This window comes from Geotrypetes seraphini, chromosome 7, assembly GCF_902459505.1.
Source record: "Geotrypetes seraphini chromosome 7, aGeoSer1.1, whole genome shotgun sequence".
In the NCBI taxonomy this organism is placed as follows: domain Eukaryota; kingdom Metazoa; phylum Chordata; class Amphibia; order Gymnophiona; family Dermophiidae; genus Geotrypetes; species Geotrypetes seraphini.
Window position 1 is genome coordinate 66,096,576 of NC_047090.1, and position 26,846 is coordinate 66,123,421.

Sequence of the window (26,846 nt, forward strand, 5' to 3'; positions counted from 1 at the left end):
AAGGACGGGACTCTGCCCCTAACATTAGAATCCAAGACATCTAAAGGGACAGTCTCCCGTGTCCACCTACCTATCAATTACAGGGATTCCCAATTGTGAAGGCTGGTCGTTGCTTGGGATTATGGTGAATCTATTTTATTCTTATATTCATATAAATATATATATTAAAGGGTTATTGTTTATGCTTTTATATTGTCTGTGTGCTTTTCTGAGTGTCACTGATCATCCCATTTGACAGAAATAAGTGGCGGAACATATTGGTACCAGAAGTGGGGTGATCAATGTGGTCAGAAAAGCTACCCAGAAAACAAGGGGTTGAGGAGCAGGTTCCCAATCCCTCCATTCCGGATTGGAATGACAGTATAGGTAAATTAATGGCCACTGAGTGGTCTGTAGAAGCAGGATTATGTGAATCCTGTACTTTTGGAAGTGGGGATCCACATGAATTATGTGCCTCCTTACAAAAGGTGAAAATCTCAAAAGGAGAAGAGCAAGAAGGAATTTCTAGACAAGGAAGAATGGTTTTGTCAGACTGGAGGAATTTGCATGAAGCTAAACATGAATTACAATTGAAATTAGGAGAGCTGGAAAAGAAAAGGTGTAATCAACAGCATGCCATTAAAATGCTACAATGTCAGAATAAGTTGTTAATGGATAAGGTAGACACCTATAAAAATGTAACAGAAAAGGCAGCTGTGCGATGTGCACGATATAAATACAAGAAACGGAGGTGGAAAGTGAGTTACAGAAAAGTTAAAATCTTAATTTATCATCTGCCGGATGATTGGAATCCAAACAAACGGGATGGGGATATTTGGGATTCAAATTCTAATAACAGTGAGGAGGATATGTGTTGAAGGAGAACAGGCAGAAAGTTTAGAAGCCAAGCCTGTGAGGAGACAAAGATTACAGGGAAATCTGCAGACAGGAGAAAATCTGACTAGAAATAATGTTATGGAGGATGTTACTCCACAGGAAGTCATGGATACGATGGCACGCTTTACACAGCAGCCTGGGGAACCACTAATACAATGGGTAATTCGGGTGCAGGAGCTGGGCGCAGCAGGGATTATGTTGGATGCCACAGATGCCCCTAAATGTGTTCAAATTAGTCAAGAAGTAGCAGTACAAAATGCGTTACGGGAGGATCCTTATCCTACAAAAAATGCCCAATGGTCTTTATTAGGGATAATTAGTAGGGGTGTCACGAAGCGATATCCACTTGAATCTGATTGGCCCTCAAATGATAAAATTTGGTATACATTAAAAGATGCTCAAATGAGAATTAAGGAGGAGGTTATGAAGGTAGCCTTAGTAATAGGTCACGCTGACACATATATGTCATTACCTTTTACAGTGTCCATGAGAAATAAAATTATCAAGTATGCTGCACCGGCATGCAAACAGGTAATGATAACTTTGTTGATCAATCAAATAGACAGGACTATTTTAGAAGCCTTAGAAGCGGTCCGACAGTTAGGAGATCGGGGGGACTGGGGACCTCAAAATACTTTTGATAAAAAGAGAAAAGGACAATCCAATTCAAACAGGGCTAATCGGGTGTCTCGGAGGAATATGTTTTTGGCATTAATAAAAGATGGTGTAAAGAGGGAAGAAATAGATGGGAAAGATACAGGGACGTTATGGGAAATGTACAAAAGTAGAGGACTGGGAAAGACATCTATGTCTCAAGCACAAGTGAACAAAGGAGAGAGGGAGGATATTTTGGTGCCAACGGCTCCTCCTGAGGAAACTGCTTCCATTCTTTATCCTGATTTAAAAGGGTGGAAGTGTTGGGAGGATCAATGATGTGAATGCCAAGCCTCAGTGTTTGCCTGGACCAAATCAGAACAGCGTCTGCATGTAGAGATAAATATTTAGTGGAAATCTGGGGAGCAAAAGGTACAAGCTGTAGTGGACACTGGGGTGGAGGAATATAAATATCAGGATTGGGGGGAAAATTATACAAGCGGGAAGAAAAAAAAAATTACCGATTTTAAAATTGGACAATTACCAATTTGGGAATATACTGTATTGATCAATGAGATTCCTTAAAATATAATAGGGCTAGATATCCTAAAAGGGTTAACATTACAGCTTTCCGATGGAATCTATAGTTTTGGTAAATTGCCAGATATTCCTATGAGATCAGTAGTGGTGGGGAAATTATCCAAACCAATAGTAGTACCGATCTCCACTAAAATTGTAAACATGAACCAATGCATTTTTTACTATTCCTATAGTGGAGCAATGTCCCGAACAATTTGCATTCACTTGGCAAGGGAGGCAATATACATCTACCAGACTACCACAAAAATACTTACATAGTCCCACTTTCTATCACAAGATTATAGCAGAACATTTAGATAATTATACCTTACATGCAGGAGTATATTTAGATAATTATACCTTGCATGCAGGAGTAGAACTATCACACTATATTGACTAAGTGGGCAAAAGGATGCTGAGAGGTGATAGATAAAGTTAAACAGAAGATTGTAAACTTCCCTTCTCCCCAAAGTAAAAAACAAACTTGGGCCTTTTTGGATTCTGGAAGCAACATATTTCACATCTGGGGTGACATATGGGGTAGGTGGGACAATAAAAGAGTAGAAATATTGCTAAGTGACCTTTATAATGTATAAAGTTTTGTTAGATAGTATAAGGAAGTTGCACTCCAAGTGATTTTGCAAATGTGTCTTTTACCTCAAACTCGAACATTGTGAACCACTGTACCTTCACGTAAACCTCTCTTGTATGTTTTATAGATTAAAATGTCCCTGCTTGCATTCTCTTATGATTGTATGACAGAGCTTGGAAATGGAAGAAGATAGAAAGGAGACCAGCAAAACTATAGAACAATTAACTTAAGTTTCTATCTCTCTTTCTTTTAGAAGCTTAGCATCCAGACATGGTCATTAGAACCAATTTCACTGTGCCATATTTAAAATACTTCCAGCACTGTGACCTGATAGTGGAAATCCAATGGATACCAAATTTGTTTATGACTCTTTTGATTAATAGTGTGCTTATTTACAGATTAAATTCAACCCTGAATCATTGCCGATGGAAGAAAGCATGCCGGAGCTCTGTGTTTGTCTGTTTCTGTTATGTGTTGTCTGTTTTAGCTTATGGGGTACCCCAATAAACATCGCACATTGGCCATTTCCAGAGTTTTTCCACCCCTTCTATTAGTCCAAATGGTACCATATCCCTTTCCAAAAAAGATTCCCCCACATACAAGAAAGTTTCTTATGAAAACCATGCTCACAATGATTTTATGCTATGGCTCATACAGCCCAATTATAATTTAGTTAGGGGTTATATTATAAGAGGATATCTGAAGAGAAAAAATTAGAAAGCTTTATACCTGGTAAAATGGTGCTCATTGGTATTTGATATTTGCTAAATAAAATAAAAAATGGTCTCTCTTTATTTAACTTACCAGGTATAAACAGTGCAGTGCACATCTCTGACATAAGTTATTTTGGTATTACCATCAGTACGTGTTGATGGTCTCTCTTAAGTGACATAATAATTATGTCCAGAACATAAAAAGGTGTATTTTCTGAATGTCCTACAGAATACCTTTAAGTGCATTAGTGTTGTTTCTCTTATCTCAAACAAATACTACCTTACACACCAGTATTGTGTCACATGTTATCACATTCTGTACATAAAGTGGTTTTTCTTCTTTTTCTTTTCTTCTCTTTTATCACTAGGGGTGTTTATTGTAACTAAAGCATTGAAGCTAAACAGTCATGATGAAATATTTTCCTTGGAAAATCACGTACTGGGAAATGTTATTCCATATAGACTTTCATCCCTTTGTGATAGAATTGGTCAGCTCTGCTCTCTTATTCTTATGATTTGGCTAACATGCTGGGCTAAGAGAAAATTTCACCAGATCGAGAAGATGATGACACGCAACCAGACATACAGTGCCGTGCCATGACGCTATTATGTGGCACCGACTTGGGAATAGAAGTGAGCCTATATCCTGCCACTTCACATTAGGGCTGGTCTCTGGGGGTGGTGCACTTGACTCTTACGTGAGTGAAGGCATGTGAGTGGCATAGCAAGCCTATTGAAACTGGAGCATAGCCAGACCCTAACCAAAGCTGCTAAGAAAAATGGGATACCAGATAACTGCAGTGATCGATGGTGAATATGAAGCTACCCTAAATGTATGTAAGCCATGAGTAAGAGCACAAATATAATATTAATAAGATTATTAATTTCCATGATTCCCTATACGTGATACTTTCAAGTAAAATGCCTAATTAGCAAGAAATATTAGGGAATGCAAGAATACCAGGTTTAGAACATAAGGAAATAATTTAACCTGAGGTATAGTAAATACTATTGTTTCTGAAATACTGGCTGGCAAACAAGCATATTTTGGCTCCAGAGTAGCAGATGTATTTAGATGGGAAGGTGAATGGGTGCCAAATACTGTACATAATCATGAACTAACACTACGATATGATCAGTTAATGTTACATGTCGTCAATGATAACTGTGTTTTGTTTTTTTAAAACCACATCACATTCTGTACCCTTAGATAGAAAATGGTGTAATTTTGAAATGAAACAATGTGTCCTTTTACGGTGATGCCTTTGACATTGGGACCCCAATTAGGGTTTCCCACTTGTCATGGGCAACAAATAGATGAACAAAATAAAACAAACGTGTCATCTATGAACCATGTTCTTTACAACATACCTACAATTTGTGCCAATGGACCATTCCACCGTAAGGTTATACCTTTATACAAGAAATATCACATAAAAATGTTTGTGTTGCTAGCAGTACTGTTGAACTTGTGATTCCTGCTATTCAAGCTCCCTTTTCAGTATGTTTATATCAAATGTAAATATTAATTTTTCTTTTGCCGATGTACTTACTCCAATTATTTTATTGCCATCTATAAAGAAAGCCATGCAAAATATAGCAATCCTAAATAAAGCAAATCAGCAATGTAACCTTACTTTGCTACAGCATAAAATAGATATGAATTTTGACTTGCATTCTGTGACAGATCACAGTGAAGCTACCACTGCACACCCTTGGTGGGATGCTTTTACTAGAGGGAGGGCTACGGCACAAAAGGTGTTTCTTCATTCCTTACTCTATATTTTTGTTTAACTATCCTTATGTTAACATTTCTTAATTGTGGGTTTACCTATTGTGTATACAAACGGACACTCTCTCCCTTTATTCGGATGATTTCTTATTGGGAGGTGCAGACTTGAGGATCCAGGGGTGGACTGTTATGCCTATGGCCAGGGGGTAACTGAAACTCAACATACTACGTAATATGTCTCCTCAAGTCTGCTTATCTGACCTCCGTGACCTGGGTGTTGCCAAGACAACATCAAAAGGACAGTAAAACCAGATGGAAAGCTGGTTTCTGCAACAAGTTTGCTTATCTGACATCCTGACCTCCTTGACCTGGGTGTTGCCAAGACAACATCAAAAGGACAGTAAAACCAGATGGAAAGCTGGTTTCTGCAACAAGTTTGCTTATTTGATATCCTGACCTCCTTGACCTGGATGTTGCCAAAACAACAAAGAACAAAAGACCAGGACCGGGTGTGCCTGAATCAAGGACGCTGGTTACTGCAGGACCAGCTGTTTATGCTTTTGAACTCAGCAGCTTTCACCCTTTATAAGGACGGGACTCTGCCCCTAACATTAGAATCCAAGACGTCTAAAGGGACAGTCTCCCGTGTCCACCCACCTATCAATTGCAGGGATTCCCAATTGTGAAGGCTGGTCGTTGCTTGGGATTACAGTGAAGCTATTTTATTCTTATATTCATATAAATATATATATTAAAGGGTTATTGTTTATGCTTTTATATTGTCTGTGTGCTTTTCTGAGTGTCACTGATCATCCCATTTGACAGAAATAAGTGGCGGAACAAACCTGAACATACATCCTGGAACACCTGGTGGGATGCCTTTAAAGCATTTATCAGAGGTCATATCATTTCATACGTGGCTCACAAGCATAAAACTCAAAGAGATGTACTAAATCAAATGGAGCTGGAAATCCAAAATCTGGAAGCCTCACATCAGAGAACCCCCTCTGACATGTCTCTACTCCACCAGCTCAGCAAACTGAAATTTCAATATAACACTATACTGAGCAAATCTGCTGCACACACTGTCTTCCAGAAATCTACGTCATACTTTGCTGAAAGTAATAAATGTGGACATCTCCTGGCTGCATCCCTGAAAAATAGACTAGAAAAATCAGACATAGCAAGTATAACCCTGGAAGATTCGACTATTCTTACTGACCCAGCGGACATATCTCAGGCCTTTATGAGATATTACTATACTCTATACACCTCAGAACTTGATGAAGATGAAAGTTCTACTTCTTCCTTCTTAGAAGACCTCCCACGGCCTAGAATAGACCCTGTAGACTCGGAAATACTAGACTCACCTATCACCATAGAAGAAATATCTGAAACGCTTCACACAATGGCAACCGGAAAAGCACCCGGCCAAGATGGCTTAACTGTAGAATTTTATAAAGAATTTAAGGATTTACTATTACCCCATTACCTCAGATACCTTGAACATATACTTGATACCGGTCAGCCATATGGATCGTTCACTGAAGCCACTATTATTGTACTGCCAAAACCTGGCAAAGATGCAACAAATGTTACTAATTATCGACCACTTTCCTTAATAAATGTGGACGCCAAGCTTTATGCCAAACTTCTTGCCTGTAGAATCCAAAAGATCATTACGAAACTTATAGACCCTGATCAATGTGGGTTCATTAGTGGACGGCATTCTTCAGAATACTTATACCTTCTCAAACATTATTTCTTTACTACATAATAAAAATTCCCCTACTGACCACCCATTACTTGCTGTTGGTCTTGATGCTGAGAAGGCATTTGATAGGGTGGAATGGTCCTTTTTAAGGTAATGCAATGGTTTGGTTTTTCACCCAGTTTCATTCAAAGAGTTAGACTACTATATACGTCCCCCTCTACTAAGTCTTTCATTAATGGTACATTATCTTCCTCATTTAGTCCTACAAGAGGAACTAGAAAGGGTTGCCCTCTTTCCCCACTTTTATTTGACCTTGCACTTGAGCCTCTACTTATTGCTATACGAAACAACCCAGACATACAAGGTTTCAAACATTTGAATCAGGAAATAAAAGTTTCCGCATATGCTGATGATATACTGCTATACATTTCACCCTCTTCTCTTTCCTCCCTATTATGCACGATTGAGAAGTACTCAGTGGAGTCTGGGTACAAACTAAACAAAAACAAATCTATAATCATGCCCCTTAATTGTCCCGACACTAAATATGAATCTTTGCAATTCGGGTTTGAATGGTCAGATACCATAATGAAATATTTAGGGATTCTATTTGGTCCCACTATAGAGGAGACCAGTCAACTTAACGCAGAATACCTGTTAGCAACTGTCAAATCCTTAACGCAAAAATTGTCCCCTCTCACTCTCTCTTGGTGGAGCAGACTTGAGTCAATTAGGATGGTTGTTGCACCTAAAATAATATACGTCTTAAGTATGATTCCATTTCTCCTCCCTAAACAAATATATAAACAGATTGACTCCTTACTTTCTCAATTTTTATGGAATAAGAAACATCATCGGATAGCATTATCAAAATTGAAAACAGTCAGAGTTAGAGGAGGTGTTAACTTCCCATATTTCCTACAATATAATCAGGCCTTTCTTATTCAACGCTGGTCGCGATCCATATCGGCCCCCTCCCAGACCTCCATGCCCGCTTGGATTATTTTGGACTGGCCACTCACAGCCAGATCAAGATTCAATGTATTGCATGTTTCACCTTGTCCAAAACAGAACGTAGGAACCCCATTCTGGCCTCGCTGAAGGATGTTATAACTTCAATTGATAGTACTCTTCTTATACCATGGTCTGCTTCTAGTTTGATACCCTTATGGAATAACACACGACTAAAAATTCAAGATGAACTTATTTCCTGGCCAATCTGGCAAACTTGTGGAATTTATTATATACAGGACCAGCTGTCTCATAATAGATGGCTATCTTTTTCGGAATTGGTTGATAAATTTAAATTGCCTACCAGTCAATATTTCTCCTGGTTACAATTAAGACACTGTATATTGAGCTCATTTCCTAATGTACTTTCCTTGCAGTTGGTCCCTAGTCTTATATTGCACAATAACACATTGACCGCACTAGGGGGCTCAGCCTCGTTATGGTATAAATTGCTTCAAAAAATTTCCTCATCTGACAACCCAAGTCCCACTGAGACTAAATGGACCCAAGAATTGAATTTACCTTCGGATGCAATAGATTGGCCTAAGATGTGGCTTCAATTTTACAAATCTATTAGGTCAGCGTCCTTACTCCAATCGATATTCTTTCTACTTCATAAAGCCACATGGACGCCCCTTATATCTCATAAAATTGATTCATCCAAGTCACCTAACTGCTGGACTTGCCAATCTCAAGCTGGCACCTTATCGCACCTCCTATACTCTTGCACTTTTCTCACAGGTTACTGGTCCAAGGTCTGGTCCACTATGTCTGCTATTCTGGATATAAATGAACCATTATCCTTTTCCATAATAATTTGTATGTCTCAGGGATTACAATACCCATTGGAAACTCACTCTGCCAGACTATTCACTATTCTCATGGCATCGGCCATACAAATTGTTCTATATAACTGGAAAGATTTATCAAAAGTTGATTTTCACGCATGGTGGAATTGTGTATGCTTGACAGGAATATATGCAAAAGTATTAGCTGAAAAGAACAATCGCACACGCATATTTGACCTCATTTGGTCACCTCTTACCAGATATTGTGAATCCTCTAACTAATTCATTCCCTTTAGCTTTGATATTTGTTCTTCAATTGTTTATTCAATCAAATGTCTCTGTACAATTTTCTGTTAATCATTCTTTTCCTATACACCCTATAGCTTGCAAAGATAATGTATGTACACAGTGAGATGTTCTTTGGTATCATTGTTCCATATTTTTGTATGTTATTCTTAAAACCAATAAAATGATTTTGAACTTAAAAAAAAAAACCTTGAAACTTGGGCCTGTTCTTTTTAACATTTTTATAAATTATATTGCTGAAGGGTTGTCAGGTAAGATAGAAACATAGAAAGATGACGGCAGATAAGGGCTATAGCCCATCAAGTCTGCCCACACTATTTACCCACCCTCTTAAGTCTACTGACCCCCTAAAGTATAATTGTAATTATACTGTCACTCTACTGACCCGCTCATTCAAGTCCTAGTGATCCTATCCCTTGGCATGACCTCGTAGGGATCCCACATAGGTATGTTTGGGATCCCATTTGTTCTTGAAGTCTGGGATGCTGCGTGCCTTGACCACCTGCACTGGAAGCTTGTTCCAATGCTCAATCACTCTCTCCGTGAAGTAGTACTTCCTGGCGTCTCCACGAAACTTCCCTCCCTTGAGTTTGAGCGGATGTCCTCTTGTGGTCGAGGGTCCCTTGAGAAGAAAGATATCATCTTCCACCTCGACCCGTCCTGTGATGTACTTAAATGTCTCAATCATGTCTCCCCTCTCCCTACGCTCTTCGAGAGTGTAGAGCTGCAATTTGCTCAGTCTTTCTTCATACGGGAGACCCTTTAGCCCCGAGACCATCCTGGTGGCCATCCGCTGAACCGATTCAATTCTGAGCACATCCTTACGGTAATGTGGCCTCCAGAATTGCACACAGTATTCCAGATGAGGTCTCACCATGGCTCTGTACAATGGCATCATGACTTCAGGTTTCCTGTTGACGAAGCTTCTCTTGATACAACCTATCATCTGCCGTGCTTTAGATGAAGCCTTCTCCACTTGAGTGGCTGCTTTCATGTCAGCACTGATGATTACTCCTAAGTCTTGTTCTGCCGTAGTCCTGGTTAAAGTTTCTCCATTCAGGGTGTAGGTTCTGTAAGGATTTCCGTTACCGAGATTCATGACCTTACATTTCTTGGCGTTGAAGCCCAGCTGCCAGATTAAGGACCAACTTTCTAAAGTACGCAGGTCTTGCTCCATAGCATCCTGTAGATTATAGTCATTTACTATATTGCATAGTTTGGCGTCATCAGCGAATAAGGTTACCTTGCCTTGAAGCCCTTGAGTCAGATCCCCAATGAATATGTTGAAGAGGAGTGGGCCCAGGACTGAACCCTGTGGCACTCCGCTAGTCACCTCCGACATTTTAGAGAGGGTACTGTTAACCACCACCCTCTGAAGTCTGCCACTAAGCCAATCTTTAACCCATGCATTTAGAGTCTCTCCTAATCCCATCGATTTTATCTTGTTCAGCAGCCTGCGGTGTGGGATGCTGTCAAACGCTTTGCTGAAGTCCAGGTACACGACGTCCAAGGACTCACCTGAGTCCAGTCTTCTTGTTACCCAGTCAAAGAAGCTGATTAGATTGGACTGGCATGACCTACCCTTGGTGAATCCATGTTGGCTGGGATCCCAGAGATTTCCCTCGTTCAGGATCGTATCTAATTTATATTTAATTAGTGTTTCCATGAGTTTGCACACTATTGAGGTGAGGCTTACTGGTCTATAGTTCGCAGCCTCAGCCTTGCAACCCTTTTTATGTAGAGGAACGACGTTGGCTGTTTTCCAGTCCAACGGAACTTTCCCCGTACTTAGTGAGAGATTGAAGAGCACTGCCAACGGTTCCGCCAGAACATCTCTCAATTCTCTGAGCACTCTTGGGTGTAAATTGTCCGGTCCCATGGCCTTGTTTACCTTTAGCCTTGCCAGTTCGTTGTAGACGTCCCCATGTGTGAACTCAAAATTCTGAAACGGGTCATCCACGTCTTGTTTTATCATCAACTGTGGTCCGTGTCCCGGTGCTTCGCAGGTGAAGACTGAGCAGAAATATTCATTTAGTACCGTATTTTCGCGGATATAACGCGCGCGTTATACGTGTTTTTACGTACCGCGCATACCCCTCGCGCGTTATATGCCTGAGCGCGGTATACAAAAGTTTTAAAACATAGTTCCCACCCCGCCCGACGCCCGATTCACCCCCCCAGCAGGACCGCTCGCACCCCCACCCCGAACGACCGCTCGCACGCGCTCCCACCCGCACCCGCATCTACGATCGGAGCAAGAGGGAGCCCAAGCCCTCTTGCCCGGCTGACTCCCCGACGTCCGATACATCCCCCACCCCCCGGCAGGACCACTCGCACCCCCACCCCGAAGGACCGCCGACTTCCCGACAATATCGGGCCAGAAGGGAGCCCAAACCCTCCTGGCCACGGCGACCCCCTAACCCCACCCCGCACTACATTACGGGCAGGAGGGATCCCAGGCCCTCCTGCCCTTGACGCAAACCCCCCTCCCCCCCAACGACCGCCCCCCCAAGAACCTCCGACCGCCCCCCAGCCGACCCGCGATCCCCCTGGCGACCCCCACGACCCCCCCACCCCCCTTCCCCGTACCTTTGGTAGTTGGCCGGACAGACGGGAGCCAAACCCGCCTGTCCGGCAGGCAGCCAACGAAGGAATGAGGCCGGATTGGCCCATCCGTCCTAAAGCTCCGCCTACTGGTGGGGCCTAAGGCGCGTGGGCCAATCAGAATAGGCCCTGGAGCCTTAGGTCCCACCTGGGGGCGCGGCCTGAGGCACATGGGCCCAACCCGACCATGTGCCTCAGGCCGCGCCCCCAGGTGGGACCTAAGGCTCCAGGGCCTATTCTGATTGGCCCACGCGCCTTAGGCCCCACCAGTAGGCGGAGCTTTAGGATGGATGGGCCAATCCGGCCTCATTCCTTCGTTGGCTGCCTGCCGGACAGGCGGGTTTGGCTCCCGTCTGTCCGGCCAACTATCAAAGGTACGGGGAAGGGGGGTGGGGGGGTCGTGGGGGTCGCCAGGGGGGTCGCGGGTCGGCTGGGGGGGCGGTCGGAGGTTCTTGGGGGGGGCGGTCGTTGGGGGGGAGGGGGGTTTGCGTCGAGGGCAGGAGGGCCTGGGATCCCTCCTGCCCGTAATGTAGTGCGGGGTGGGGTTAGGGGGTCACCGTGGCCAGGAGGGTTTGGGCTCCCTTCTGGCCCAACTACCAAAGGTACGGGGTGGGGGGGTCGTGGGGGTCGCCAGGGGGGTCGCGGGTCGGCTGGGGGGGCGGTCGGAGGTTCTTGGGGGGGGCGGTCGTTGGGGGGAGGGGGGTTTGTGTCGAGGGCAGGAGGGCCTGGGATCCCTCCTGCCCGTAATGTAGTGCGGGGTGGGGTTAGGGGGTCGCCGTGGCCAGGAGGATTTGGGTTCCCTCCTGGCCCGATATTGTTGGGGAGTCGGCGGTCCTTCGGGGGGAGGGATGTATCGGACGTCGGGGGGGGGCATCAGGCTTTCAGGATGGGGACAGACCTTCAAGGGGGGACAGTGCACGGAAGTCAGGGGGGGTAAACGGAGAGTCGGGACAGCGCACAGAAAGTCAGGGCGGGCGAAAGGAGCGTCGGGCAGCATGCGCGGTATACCCGTGAGCGCGGTATACCAAAGTTTTTGTACATAGCATCGTGATTTCTGCGCGCTATACCCGTGTGCGCGTTTTACACGGGTGCGCGATATATCCGCGAAAATACGGTAGTTCTGCTTTTTCTGAATCCGCCATCGCGTAGTTTCCGTCCGATTGTCTAAGGCGTACTATACCGTCTGTGTTCCTTTTCCTATCACTGATATACCTAAAGAAGGATTTGTCCCCTTTTTTAAATGTTTTTTGCCAGAGTTTCTTCCACTCGAAGTTTGGCCTCCCTAACTGCTGCTTTGACCGCTGCAGATCTGGTCTTATATTCTACTTTAGTTTCTCTTCTCGATTGTTCCCCTCGACCCTGAGGAAAAAAACGTTGTTTGAAACATGCATGTCGGGAGAGGTGGCATTGATGAACATTTGAGAGCTAACCTCGAAGCTAAGAAGCTAAGTAATAAGATTAAATTAGAAGAAAAAGACATTAAGTAAGGAAACTAAAATGAAATACAATGAAGAAATAGTTATGGAAATTAAGAATAAGTATGAAATTAAATGAACTTTAGAGTTTTGAGTAAATAAACAATAAAGTGGACTGATGAAGACAAGAGATTGCTGGGCATTAGTAATGGTCCACTTGATATCCAAAGGTCCATACAAATGAAAAAATAAAGAATTAACATAGGGGTACAGATAGAAGTGGAGGTAGGTTACAGGAATAGTCAGAAACCACTTTACAGGACGTGGACCTGATGGGCCGCCGCGGGAGCGGACCGCTGGGCACGATGGACCTCTGGTCTGACCCAGTGGAGGCAGCTTCTTATGTTCTTATGTTCTTATGTTCTCTGCGTACGTTTGTAGGAAAGAAATGCTTTTTTCTTCCCCTTAATGAGGTGCAAGATCTCTTCAGTGAACCATTGGGGTTTGTTGTTTCTTTGTCTTTTATCTACTGATTTTATGTAGCGATTAGTTGCTTCGTGTATGGATGATTTCAGGTACGACCACATAGTTTCCACATTGCCGATCTCTGCTTGGTCCTGCAGCGTCTGATGAACGAAATCTTCCATGCGTGCGAAGTCGGTGCCCCGGAATTTGAGCACCTTTGTTTTTGTAATTGATTTAGGGGATCCTTTCCCAAGGTTGAACCATACCATGTTATGGTCGCTGGAGGCTAGCGTATCTCCTACCGAGACCTCTGAGACGCTTTCCCCGTTGGTGAGTACCAGGTCTAGGATCGCCTGGGCCCTAGTGGGCTCCATTACCATCTGTCTGAGATGTACTCCTTTTATGGAGGTCAAAGCCTCCTGCTGCTGCTGGTTGTTGCTGAAAATGTGTTCCAGTCTGCATCAGGCATGTTGAAGTCTCCTAGCAGTACAGTGTCGCCTCTTTGTGGATGATACCATAATCTGCAATAGAGTAGACACACTGGATGGTGTGAATAAAATGAAGAAAGACCTGGCAAAGCTTGAAGAATGGTCTGAAATTTGGCAGCTAAAATTTAATGCTAAGAAATGCAAGGTTATGCATTTGGGCTGCAAAAATCAGAGGGAATGGTACAGTTTAGGGGGTGGAGAATTTATGTGCATGACGGAAGAGCGGGACTTGGGTGTGATTGTATGTGATGATCTTAAAGTGGCCAAACAGGTTGAAAAAGTGGCAGTGAAAGCTAGAAGGATGATAGGTTGCATAGGGAGAGGTATTGCCAGTAGGAAAAAGGAGGTATTGATGCCTCTATATAAGACTGTGGTGAGACCTCATTTAGAATATTGTGTACAATTCTGGAGGCCACACCTTCAAAAAGATATAAAAAGGATGGAGTCGGTCCAGCGAAAGGCTACTAAAATGGTGTGTGGTCTTCGTGATAAGGCGTATGGGGACAGACTTAAAGATCTCAATCTGTATACTTTGGAGGAAAGGCGGGAGAGGAGAGATATGATAGAGTCGTTTAAATATCTATGTAATATAAATGTGCATGAGTCGAGTCTCTTTCATTTGAAAGGAAACTCTGCAATGAGAGGGCATAGGATGAAGTTAAGAGATGATAGGCTCTGGAGTAATCTGAGGAAATACTTTTTTACGGAAAGGGTAATAGATGCGTGGAACAGACTCTCGGTGGAAACAGAGACTGTGTCTGGGATAGGCACGTGGGATTTCTCAGAGAGAGAAAGAGATAATGGTTACTGTGGATGGGCAGACTAGATGGGCCATTTGGCCTTTATCTGCCGTCAGATTTCTATGTTCCAAATTATGATCACCAAAGGTTTCCAGCATAGGTATGACCCCAATATCCTTTGTAAAGACTGAGCGAAGGAGTAGCCTAATGGCTAGTGCAGCAGGCTTTAAACCTGGTGACTTTGGTTTGATCCCCAATGCAGCTCTTTGTGAGTTTGGGCAATTCACTTAACTCTTCAAAACTTAGATTGTGAGCCCACGAGAGATAGAGAAAAGTACCTGCATATAATGTCTACAGTACTATAGAAAGGAGGAGTAGTAGCAGTAGTAAAGATTGAGACAAAGAAATCACTTAGGACTCAATATTTGACATTACTTGGATAAATGGCTTTAACCACTGCTATGCTTGGATATTAAGTGACACTGTCTGAATAGTGTGCTAAATGTTTTTGCATACATTCTTAGTACTATCTAGAATAGTGGTGGGTTTATATAGGAGGAGTGAGGAAACAGCAATATTGAACTTAACTCATTTATGGTCACCCAGTCAGATATAACAGAAATATGTCTAGTACAAATCTTCTTTACTTTATCCTATGAGAAGAAGACCAGAATATCATCAGCATTGCATTAACTACTCTTATTTTCAGCAGCCTACCTATCTCCCTCATAGTGATTATACCCCAAGCTACAGAGTGCAAGAATGTAATGCCAGTAAAATATATATGCATATTGGAGGACCCAGCATATTTTCTTCCACTATGGGACCCTTTTACTAAAACTTATTATACACTAATGGAGTTAGCATATTCTAAATGCTAACAAACCCATAGGTTTGGCGATTTTGAGCAAAGATGCAGTGGGAAGGGGAAGCTCTGGTCATTGCAGCACGCTTCCCTCCTGCTGTTTGTCTGAGGGGGGGGGATGGAGATATCAGGGGAGGTATGGGATATCAGGGGGATGTTAGGATGTCAGGGGGAGGGATGTAGGGCTCTGTGGCTCAGCTGATTCTGGCAGGGAGTATCCCCATCAGCTGAGCTGCCAGGAATCCCACAAAATTGCTTAGCTGATGGGGATTCCTTCTGCTATGGGTATGTCTACAAAACTTGCTTTTGTATGTTTTTCATGTGGGCTTTTTTATTTTTGAAAATGGGCAAAATAGGCAGACATCCTAAGGACCAAAACTTATATCTTTCTCATTTTCAAAAATAAAAGATAGACATTTGGCATCTTTGAAAATGGACATTTTGCACAAAACGTACAACCTCAGACTTAGACACATTTTTTATTATGCCCCTCCAAGTTTTCAATGCATGAACCATCTTTATTCAAAGCCTTTACAAATTGTTTCATCAGGCCTAGCTTTATATGTAGTGAGAGCAGTATGATTGATCTCGTGTTACCAAAGGTTCATTGATTACATTTTGTCCTCCAACCACTTTTTTTTTGGGCCAATGTTCATGTTTGGCTCTATTATCCCAAAGGCATAAAAAGCAATGATACTTTATGTAGCCACCATATTTAAGAAACTAGAGCTGATGTGGTCTTTCCAATGCAATTTTCTGAATCAATGCCCCAGTTAACTCCAGGAACAGGTCAGAAACTCAAGGCACCAAGAAAATTTTTTTTTTTGTTGGTCTGTACATACAAACTTCACTAACAAAACAAAATCTGTTGTCACTTGAAACCCAAAATTACTGAGTACCATATTTCATGTTACAAAAAAGATGTTTTTTAAAAACATATGCTTAAATTCGTGCAAGTTTGTCACGTGCCATAAATACACAGACAGCTTATTCTACTCCAGTGGTCCTGCCCATAAAAACACACTTTTCCTTTTTGCTACAGTAAACTTTGGAAATAATATAAGCAAGGGTAAAATTTGGGGGCATGGGACAATGTCTTCCCCCAAACCAAGTAGTCAGTAGCAGCCCACACAGACCAGAGATAGAAGTCGGTTGCATATATAACTGCCATTTTGCAGAAGTGAAAAGTTTTGCATACCCAAGTTGACCGTATCTCTGACTACATTACTTTCCCATGTAAATGCTCATTATTACAGCCTTATGAAACTGTCACAGCTCAGTGAAAAAAGGATACTAACTCATTTTCCATCTCTGAAGAAGTTCAAATGGTGTCACAGCTGTTAGTTTTAAAAGATTCAATTGTGTTGTATTTCACTTCTTTAATATTCAATTTTTCTTAATAGTCCATGTATTCAGTATAGTCTACTCATGCTTTAAATAATGTATACAATGAATTAGTAAAGATTTCAGGCACTGGCATACCCATCATATCCATGGACTGTTTCATGTTGCATTTTTGATTAAAATGCTAGAGATGCAATATTTCTTCTGAAAAGATCCAAGTGTCTTCTTTTGAATAGCTGCAAATAGAGAATGACATGGGCACAAATGTTCCGTGTCCCTGCGGGATCTCTCTATTCCTGACCTGTCCCCATAAGCTCTGTCCCTGTCTCATTCCTGCAAGCTCTGTCCTCATCTGCACAAGCAATCAGTTCAGCCGGCTGCGTCTACTTTTCCATTTGAAATGCAGGCCTACATTTCAGGTGTCTGGGGCGTCTCTAGGGAGAGGCATAGGGATGCTTAAACTCACACAAGGCCACTTCCGGGCAAAACAACGCCCACATCCCTCCTTGGGTGAGCTTAAGTGGCCCTATGCATCTCCCTAGACCCGAGACAAATGTCTATAGTGTAGGCGTCCTTCCTGGCCTAAGTTTTTTCTAAAAACATGTGTCAGATGGCAGTAGGAGCCTACCACCACCTACATTTGGGACGCTTGTTTGTAGAATCAGCCCCTGTGTGATTAAGGTGCGCATTGTTATAGAATAGCAAGATGTACATTCAAATTCAAATTGGTGAAAATTAGTATCCAATTGTTGGCTTTAAGACCCGGATTCTGTAAACGGTGCTGTTATCGGTGGCCTCCTTAAACACAGCCACCAATTGCGTGTCAGTCACACATTACCCTTTACAGAATTGTGGCTATGTGAAAGGTAGGCGCCGGAAATGTCGGCCAGGGTTCTCAATGCCTACATTTCTGGCACCTACCTTTCTTGAAAATTATGTCATGGAGGTACCTTATGAAAGCCTAACGCCACTTCCAGCGTTAACCACACCTACCATTGTATTAGGCATCATAAGGTGTTTCCATAGGTATGATAACGGCGTTCTTTTGGGAGGCGCTCTTAGGCGCCTCTATTTTTATAATGGCATTTTAATTGGTGTTGACAATTAATGCACTGATTATACCAATTAAAACCAATTAAGTTAGGCCTCTTCCCCTTTCTGATCCCCATTGATTCCTTGATCATGTCACTCGGGGCTACATGCACTAAACACATCCTAATTAGGAGGTACTAAGGCCCTGATTCTATAAACGGTGTCTAGCTCCTAGGCGCCATTTGGCACAGTTACTGTATTGATCAATCACTAGGCACCATTTATAGAATCGCACCTAGCGGCACCTTAGCAGTTTTAGACATTAAATCCTTAGAGGCACTGCCATTTAGACCAGGGTTTTCCTGGGCTAAATGAGTGCACCGTAGGTGGGTGCCTACCAGCGCCTAACTCAATCCATGCCCAAACCTCACCCTGAGTCTACCCCTAAGCATGCCTACTTGCCATATAAGTGCCTCAGTGTAGATGCCTACCTCAAAGTGGTAGGTGTCTACTAACAAATTAATTGTTTTATCATTCTTTAATTGGTTTATAATGGTGCTTTCAATTATCAGCATAGATTAAGCCAATTAAAAAAATTAGTGCATGAGTCCTTACCACCACCTATTTTGTAGATGGTAAGGGCTCACACGTATGTACATTTGCATCTGTTGGGAAAGTTTCAATGTATAACTCAGAAAGAAATAAGAAAACTACAAATTATACAAAATACAGCAATAAAAATTATTACCAATTAAAAAAAAAAAAATGATGATGTCACACTTCTGTGACAAAAAGCACACTGGTTACCAATATCGCATAGAATAATTTATAAAATCGCACCGATAACCTTTAAAATCCAACATACTAACGCACCAATATTTCTGGATCGTCTTCAAATACCATATTCTCCAGTTAGGACACTTAGATCAACTGAACAGCATCTGCTGACTATCCCCTCTTTAAAAGTAATAGGTACTAGGAGATCTACTATTTTTTCGGTTATAACACCCCAGATCTGGAACAACTTACCAATTTACTTACGTGGTGAATCCTCACTAGAAAAATTTAAAAGCTCTTTAAAAAGTTACTTGTACAGGGACGCATTTGAGACATAGAAAGCATCATTCATCTATCATTAATGCATATGCTCTAATACCTAATTTTAATCAGACTTTACGTAAAGGTCGCAATCTTCTTTACCTTCTTCTCTAGGCTTAGCCATGCTTTCAAGATTATTTTTATTACCCTCCAGTTGTTTTTTCCCTAAATGTATCTCTATTTTCTTTAAAGATTGTAGTTCACCCTCCTTCCCTTTTGTACTGGTAAATATTTGTACGTATACACTGTATGTTTAATTGTATAAAGTTGTTTTATTGTTTGTCTCCTAATTTTAAACTGTCATACGCATTGAAGTATCTGAAATTGTGTGTACAACAAATTTTTAATAAACTTGAAACATTTCCTGTGTATGGGCTAGGTGTGCCAATCCAGGCATCTAACTGGTGTTGTCTGTATTATCTGGTTTGGAGACACGTGCAGTTAGAGTAGGGTACGAGACGTCTGGATTTCCCCGGACATGTCCTTCTTTTGAGGACATGTCCGGGGGGTCCAGACAGCTTTTCAAAACCTGGAATTAGACAAATTCACAGACTAATTCTTCTAGTGGTATTCATTATTGAACTCCAACTAAAATCTGAAATCACTTCTTTTAGTTACTAGTTTCATATAATTTCAAAAACTGCTTAAGTTGTAAAGGGTCCCCAAAAATATAGTTTTTCTCTTTGTACTTCAAGATACATTTACACAGGAACTTTAAGAAAAATGTGGCATCTATCGCCACTACTCAGGGTTTTAACAAAATAAATGCCTGTCTCCTAAGTTGAGTGGTACGAGCCACATCTTGGAAAATTAAAACACTATCACCACAAAATTTAGTACTCTTGTTTTGAAAATAAATCTTCACCATGCAACTACAAATCAACAAAACAATACAGAAATCATTTGCGGTCATGAGAAACTTAAGGCAAGTTTGAAAATTTTTCGACAGAAAACAATTCCAGCTTGTGGTCCAGTCCCTAGTCATAGGTCTCCTTGACTACTGCAACATCCTATATCTCCCCTGTCCCGCAACAATGATAAAACAACTACAAACAGTGCAAAACAGCCCTGAGACTAATCTATTCACTAAGAAAACATGACCACATCACCTAGGCATACCTCGACTCACAATGGCTCCCAATTCAAGCATGAATACTATTTAAATTCTACTGTCTATTATTTAAATCCATAAATGGTGACAGCCCAGCCTACTTGAACAACCGCCTAATCCAAACTACCACAACCAGACACAGGAGAACCCAGACATCATTCACATATCCTTCAATCAGAGACATCAAATGGAAAAAAACTTTACGATGGCCTACTAGCCACACAGGCAGCAAAACTAGACCACCAACTCTCCAATTTACTAATCGTGACCCCAGACTACAAAACTTTCAGAAAAGAAATAAAAACCCTGCTATTCAAAAAATCCATGAAGACTAACTAACACCGTATGAAACATTTCAATCCTCTGAAGCAACCCGCTCTACTCTGTAACACCTCTGGACATGTCCAGAAATCCGCCTTGAACCGCAAGGTAATGGCGGAATAAAAATCACTAATGTAATGAAATTATTAGCATTTTATCTGCATCCACCAGGTTTAATGCAGATTCCAGGCAACAAATGCTCAATCGTCTGCTGCCGAGTTAATGGTGCTGACGTCGAAGAAGCAGACACTTTAACTGTTGCTTTTCACTTATGCTGCATATTGTTCGGAAGCAATAGCTCAGGCAGCTGCAAGAGCCAGATCTTCCGTGTCTGGTCTATGCTGCCATCTTAGCCACTCCCACTAGGGGAGCCTTTGAGCTGAGTGGATTTGGTTAGGTTAGCACAAAATGGATGGCTTGATAGGGAAAACCCAAGAAGGGCTTTCTGCTTAGTGGAGTGCTCTGATCACTGCTTTTGATAACAGGTGCGACTCCTTTAAGATATTGCCAGGGATCATCAGGCGCTGCTTGGCGTCTCGAACCTTCTGGATGATATAATAACCCCAGCTTTACTTTGGCCGTGGTGTGCACATGGTATAGTATTTACAATGAACTGCTTTGCATGCATTTGCATATTTTATATATTATTACTATGTAATGTGGAGGTGACCTAAATATTGCTATATTAGAGCACCGCAACTAGTGTTAGAGGCCTTTAGTATGTGTTAAGTGGCAAATAAGTCAGGTTTGGGCCCTGACACTGTTGATAACTACCCCCTAATGTAAAACCTTTAAAATGCCTATCAGGAACTGAAGTATGTCTGAAAACTTCAAGAGATGTACAGATTTAATTAGAGAAAATACAGCAACTGAAAAAGGAACATTTTTAGTTGATAATTATGCCCATAGCCATGGAAACTATTCAGGCATAGCTCAAGGACAAATCAATGAAGTACCTACAATGAGACAGCTAGTGTGCAGTATATGTAAAAATATTCCCCAATGCATCCTTGATCTATCAAGCAGCTGGATTTTAATAATGAAGCAAAACCTTTATTGTCTTTGTATATTGTTTTCAGTCCACTCCTAAGAATAGCCAGCCAGTAGATTTTTAAGATAACCAAAACAAATATCCTTGAGATAAACTTGTATAAAAAGGCAGTTCGTGCAAATTAATTTTGGATATCCTGAAAACTTAACTGACTGGGTGAATCTTGGGAAATGGGTAGAAAACCATAGATATGAAATAATGAAATTAGCTAGCTATAGGACATTTCTTTCTTTCATTCTGTCAGGTTTAGAACAGTTCCTATGTACTAAAAATACTTCCCATTTAAAGAAGGTTTTGTCTCTCAAAAAATGTATATGAGCCGGAAAGTGAAAAAGTGAACCTATTTTAGTGTAGTTACCATGCAGTTTGGCTAAAATAAAGCACAGATTTTGCAGTACATGTGTTTTTAGCTGCATTAAAGAAGGAATATTTCCTTGGCCGTGTTTAGGTTAGATATTCATAGGGTTACCATATAGCTTCAGAAAAAGGAGCACGGATTGAGACATCCAGGTTTTACTTCCATTGAAAGCAATGGAAGTAAAGAGGATAGATTGAGACATCTGGGTTTTACTTCCATTGCTTTCAATAGAAGTAAAACCCAGATGTCTCAATCTGTCCTCCTTTTACTGGAGTCATATGGTAACCCTAGGTATTCATATCTGCCTGTTATTTCGCCTTTTCCAGTTTCCCCACACAGAACTGCAAATATGTGTACATTATAAGAATTTTCAAATGTAAAGTCCTCACATTCTTTTTCTTTGAAAATTCAGATAAAGTATAAGCAGTAAAGCACCCAGGGCAGGATTAATTCTTTGAGGGCCCCTAGGCACACAAGTACACTGTGCCCCCCTGGCCTTGCCCCACCCCTTCCCAATTTATCTGTTTTCTTATTTACTTCTTTATTTCCACTTGTATTTCTTTCTTTTTTTTAATTCAAAACAAACAAATATTAGCACACCAGTGCACAGTTTTTCTTCTATGCCACCTCCAAACATCTCTGAACAAATTCCCCTTCCATCCCTTCCCACCTACTTACCCAGGACTTTAATTCTGAACTCTTTTCATGCGTATATAAAAGTGTGCAAATAAATTGTAAAGCAGTAATACTATCCGAAATATGTCTATATTAATAACCAAGTTTACAACGCCTCTCAACAGCCTCACTCTATGTCGACCAACTATAACCCATATGTATGTATAAACAACCAAATCTGTAACTCCTCTACTACGTTCCACTCCATGTATGTTTACTTGTAACGAAACAACAAGGCAAGCAGTCCACCAAAGAATCCAATATGAAACAAAAGAAGATCAGCAGACAATAAGGAGATTCAAATCAAGTTTATTCAAGAACCATGCCCGATGCATTTCGCCAGACAAGGTAGTCACCGCTAACAGAAAACCATGTCTTTCATACACCCAGTATGGAATAAGTAATCACAAACTAAAAATAGAAATATGAACCGCCAAGAAGCCAAACTGCATACAGTGAAACACCACAGAAACAATGACACATAACCCCCTAATACTCTGCAAAATATAAATATAGCAGATGCAAATTTGAAGAAACACATTTTGATCACTATTGAAAATAAAATCATTTTTCCTATCTTTGTTGTCTAGTGATTTCATGAGTCTCTGGTTGCACTTCCTTCTGACTGTGCATTCTTTCTTTCTTCCTCCTGCATGCTTCCTCTCCTCCAGATTACATTACATTACATTACATTAGGGATTTCTATTCCGCCTGTGCCTTGCGGTTCTAGGCGGATTACAATATAGAAAATATCTGGGACATTCCAGTAGAGTTACATTTCAGGATAAGAGTAAGTTACAGGAACAGTAATGAGTTATGATACTACAATTTCACTGAAGATAATACTTATTACAGAAGATAGTACATATAACGGAAGATAATGCATTTAACAGAGGTAGTATATGTCAACTCGATCGGTTAAATCGGGTGTAGTGTAGAAGAATTACAGTATATTCTAGATCGCAGATAAAAAGATAATATAGGTGGGTATTTCCGAGTCGTTGATTGGGAGGTCATTGGGTGGTGGTTAGAGTGATGGGAGATATTTTTTGAACAGTAATGTTTTTATTTCTTTGCGGAACTCTTTTATGTCTGTTGTTTTGGTCAGTAATTTTGAGATGTCAGAGTCTATTTTAGCTGCCTGTGTCCCCAGGAGGTTGTCGTAAAGTTTCTTACGACGAGTACCGTTGAGTGGTGGGTAGGTGAAAAGGTTCTGTGTTCTCCTTCTTCTTGGTGGGAGGTAGTGGTGAAAACGGTTATTTAGGTAACTGGGTGCCGTGCCGTGGGTTACTTTGAAAATGAGACAGTAGAGTTTGAATTGTGTTCTTGCTTTTATTGGTAGCCAGTGGGATTCAAGGTATGCATTGGTAATGTGGTCGTGTTTGCTGAGTGAGTATATGAGTCTGAGGGCTGTGTTCTGGATGGTCTGTAGTTTTTTTATTGTGTTGGTCGGGCAAGGTAAGTAGAGGCTGTTGCAATAGTCTACAATACTTAGCACAAGGGATTGGACAATGATCCTGAATTGCTCTTTGTTAAAGAATTTTCTGATTTTTCTTAGATTTCGCATTGTGAAGAATGCTTTTTGGGTGATTTTTTGGATTTGTGTTTGCATTGTGCAGCGTCTGTCTAAATGTATACCTAGGATTTTGAGGACGCTCTGTATAGGGTACTTGATTGAGTTTACTTCCAGTTCTGTTAGGGATGGTTTTTTGTCCTTCTCTAGTAATAAGAATTTAGTTTTGTCAGAGTTCAGCTTCAACTTGTGATCTGTCATCCATTTTTCCACTGTTTCCAATGTAGTTTTCAGGCGTCCTGAGGAGATTGGGTTGTTTATGTCGAATGGGAGGAGGATGGTTATGTCGTCCGCATAGCTGAAAGAAGTAATATTTAGGGCATCCAGGGTGGTGCCTAGGGAAGCTATGAATAGGTTGAAAAGTGTGGGAGAGAGGGGAGAACCTTGTGGTACTCCGCATGGATTGGACCATGGTTCAGATAGAATGTCTTTTGATTTGACTCTGTATGTTCTAGTTTTAAGGAAGCCTTGAAACCAGTTATGAACTTTACCTGAGATTCCTATTGCGTCTAGTATTTGGAGAAGTATGGAGTGGTCCACTAGATCGAATGCAGCTGAGAGATCAAATTGGATGATTAGCAGTCTGTTTCCTTGGCTGAGGTGACTTCGAGCTATGTCTAGTAGAGATACCAGAAGAGTTTCTGTACTGTGGTTGGTTCTGAATCCGGATTGGGATGGATGTAGGATGTTGTGGGCTTCTAGGTACATGGACAGTTGTTGTGCGACTAGTCCTTCTATTATTTTGATGTATGTTGGGATAGAAGCGATTGGTCTGTAATTTGATGGGTTATTTGTTGGACCTTTGGGGTCCTTCAGTATAGGCGTAATTATAATTTCTCCGAGGTCTGGTGGGAACTGGCCTTCCCTGAGTGTGGTTTGCAGCCATAATGTGTAGCTGGCTTTGAAGTTGGTGGAAGCAGTTGCTAGTAGGTATGGTGGGCAGTTATTCAGATCACATGATGATTTGCAATATTTTTTGTATAACCTGTCCAGTTCAGTCCACTGGGTTGTAGGGAAGTCGGTCCAGATCCTGTCTGCTGGTATTGCTTCACCTGTTGTGGGCTTTATTAGAATCTTGTCTATGTTGTTTTGTGGGTTAATGAATGTTGTTCTAATTGAGATGATTTTATTTTTGAAGTGGTCTGCTAATTGAGAGGCTGTAGGTATTAGGTTTTCCTGGGTGGCTAGACATGGTTTGGTGTCAGTAAGGTTTCTTACTAGGTTGAACAGTTTTTTTGTGTCTGGTTTGTCGGTGCCTATGAGGTTGGAATAATAGTCTTTGCGTTTTTCCTTCAGTTTGATTTTGTATTGCTTGATTTGGATTTTCCATTCTGTTTTAGTAGTATCTTGCTTCTGTTTTATCCATGCCCTTTCTAGTTGTCTACATTTCCTTTTTAGTTGTAGGAGTTCGGTGTCAAACCATTTATCTGATTGTCTATGTATTTTGTGTTTTGCTTTTAGTGGTGCTAGTTTGTTCAATGTTGATTCGCTGAGGGACCGCCAGGTGTTTATGAATTCACTAGGGTTGCTGTTATCTATTGCTGGATCCACTGCGCTCCAGAATGTGTTGGGTTCGATTTTCTGCCTGGTCATAAAGCTTGTTTTGGGAGGAGTGGGTTTATTTTTGTTTTGCTCCCAGTTGATGGTGAAGTTGTATTTATAGTGGTCCGACCATAGGGTGGGTTGCCAGGCGCCGTTGGTGATTTGTATGTTTTGTGAGTTGAGGTTTGGGGATGAGTATGCTGCTATATCGAGTTGATGACCTTTTTCGTGTGTTGGTTCCGGGTTGAGGATCTGGTACGATAGGGTACTGAGGTATGATATAATATCTACTACTTGTTTGGAGGTGTGGTCTTCTAGATGGAGGTTTAAATCACCAAGGATCAGATTATTTGTAGAGGAAAGAGAGTTCTGGAGGATGAACTCTTCTAGATCATGTTTAGTGATGTTCCATTTTCCTGGGGTGATGTAGCATAGAAGGCAATTTAGATTACCTGTAAGGGTGGTGTCAGAGAGTTGGCAGGCTAGAAGGTCTAAATGGGGGGTGGAGTGCTTGGCTAGGACTTTGATGTTGATGATGATCTCATTCCAACCAACATTTCTCTCTGTCCCGCCGTGTCGGAGAAGCAGGGAGAAAGCAGATGACCATCGTGGCCCAAAACAGAAGGCAAGGGCCCAGGGCAGCTTCTCTCCTTGCTGCCCTCTAATGCTGGCCCTGCCTGCTAATACAGCCAAGAAGGGGAAAAGATGAGGAGTTCCGGCCAGCAGGGGAGGGAAAGCTGAACAGTACAGGGGGCCCTGACATGGTAGCTTCAAGCTGCCAGCGGCTGCCCCGAAGTTTTCCCTCTGCCGCAACTTCCCGTTTCTGACAGGTTGTGGCAGAGGGAAAGCTTTGGGGCAGCTGCTGGCAGTTTATGAGAACAGCTGCCATGTTGGGGCCTCTCTGAAAAGGACAATTTAAGAGTTTAACAAAGATGTTTGGACCGCAGGGCCCTCTGGATCTATTGGGCCCAGGGCATCTGCTCTCTTTGCTCCCCCCTAACGCCGGCCCTGGTGCCTCCCTGACAATTCCGGGCCCTAGGCATGTGCCTCCTGGGCCTACCTTTTAATCTGGCCCTGAAAGCACCCATATAATTTGCAAGAATCTGAGGTGTTTGTAAATTGCCTTTACAGAGATACACCCTAGAATTGTCCCTGCTTTATGGAGCTAATGTCTAGTCAAGACATACAGGCAGAATAAATAAGAGGCTTCATAAAATGTATTTGTTTCAGTAAACATGGCTATAATCATAAGGGTATGA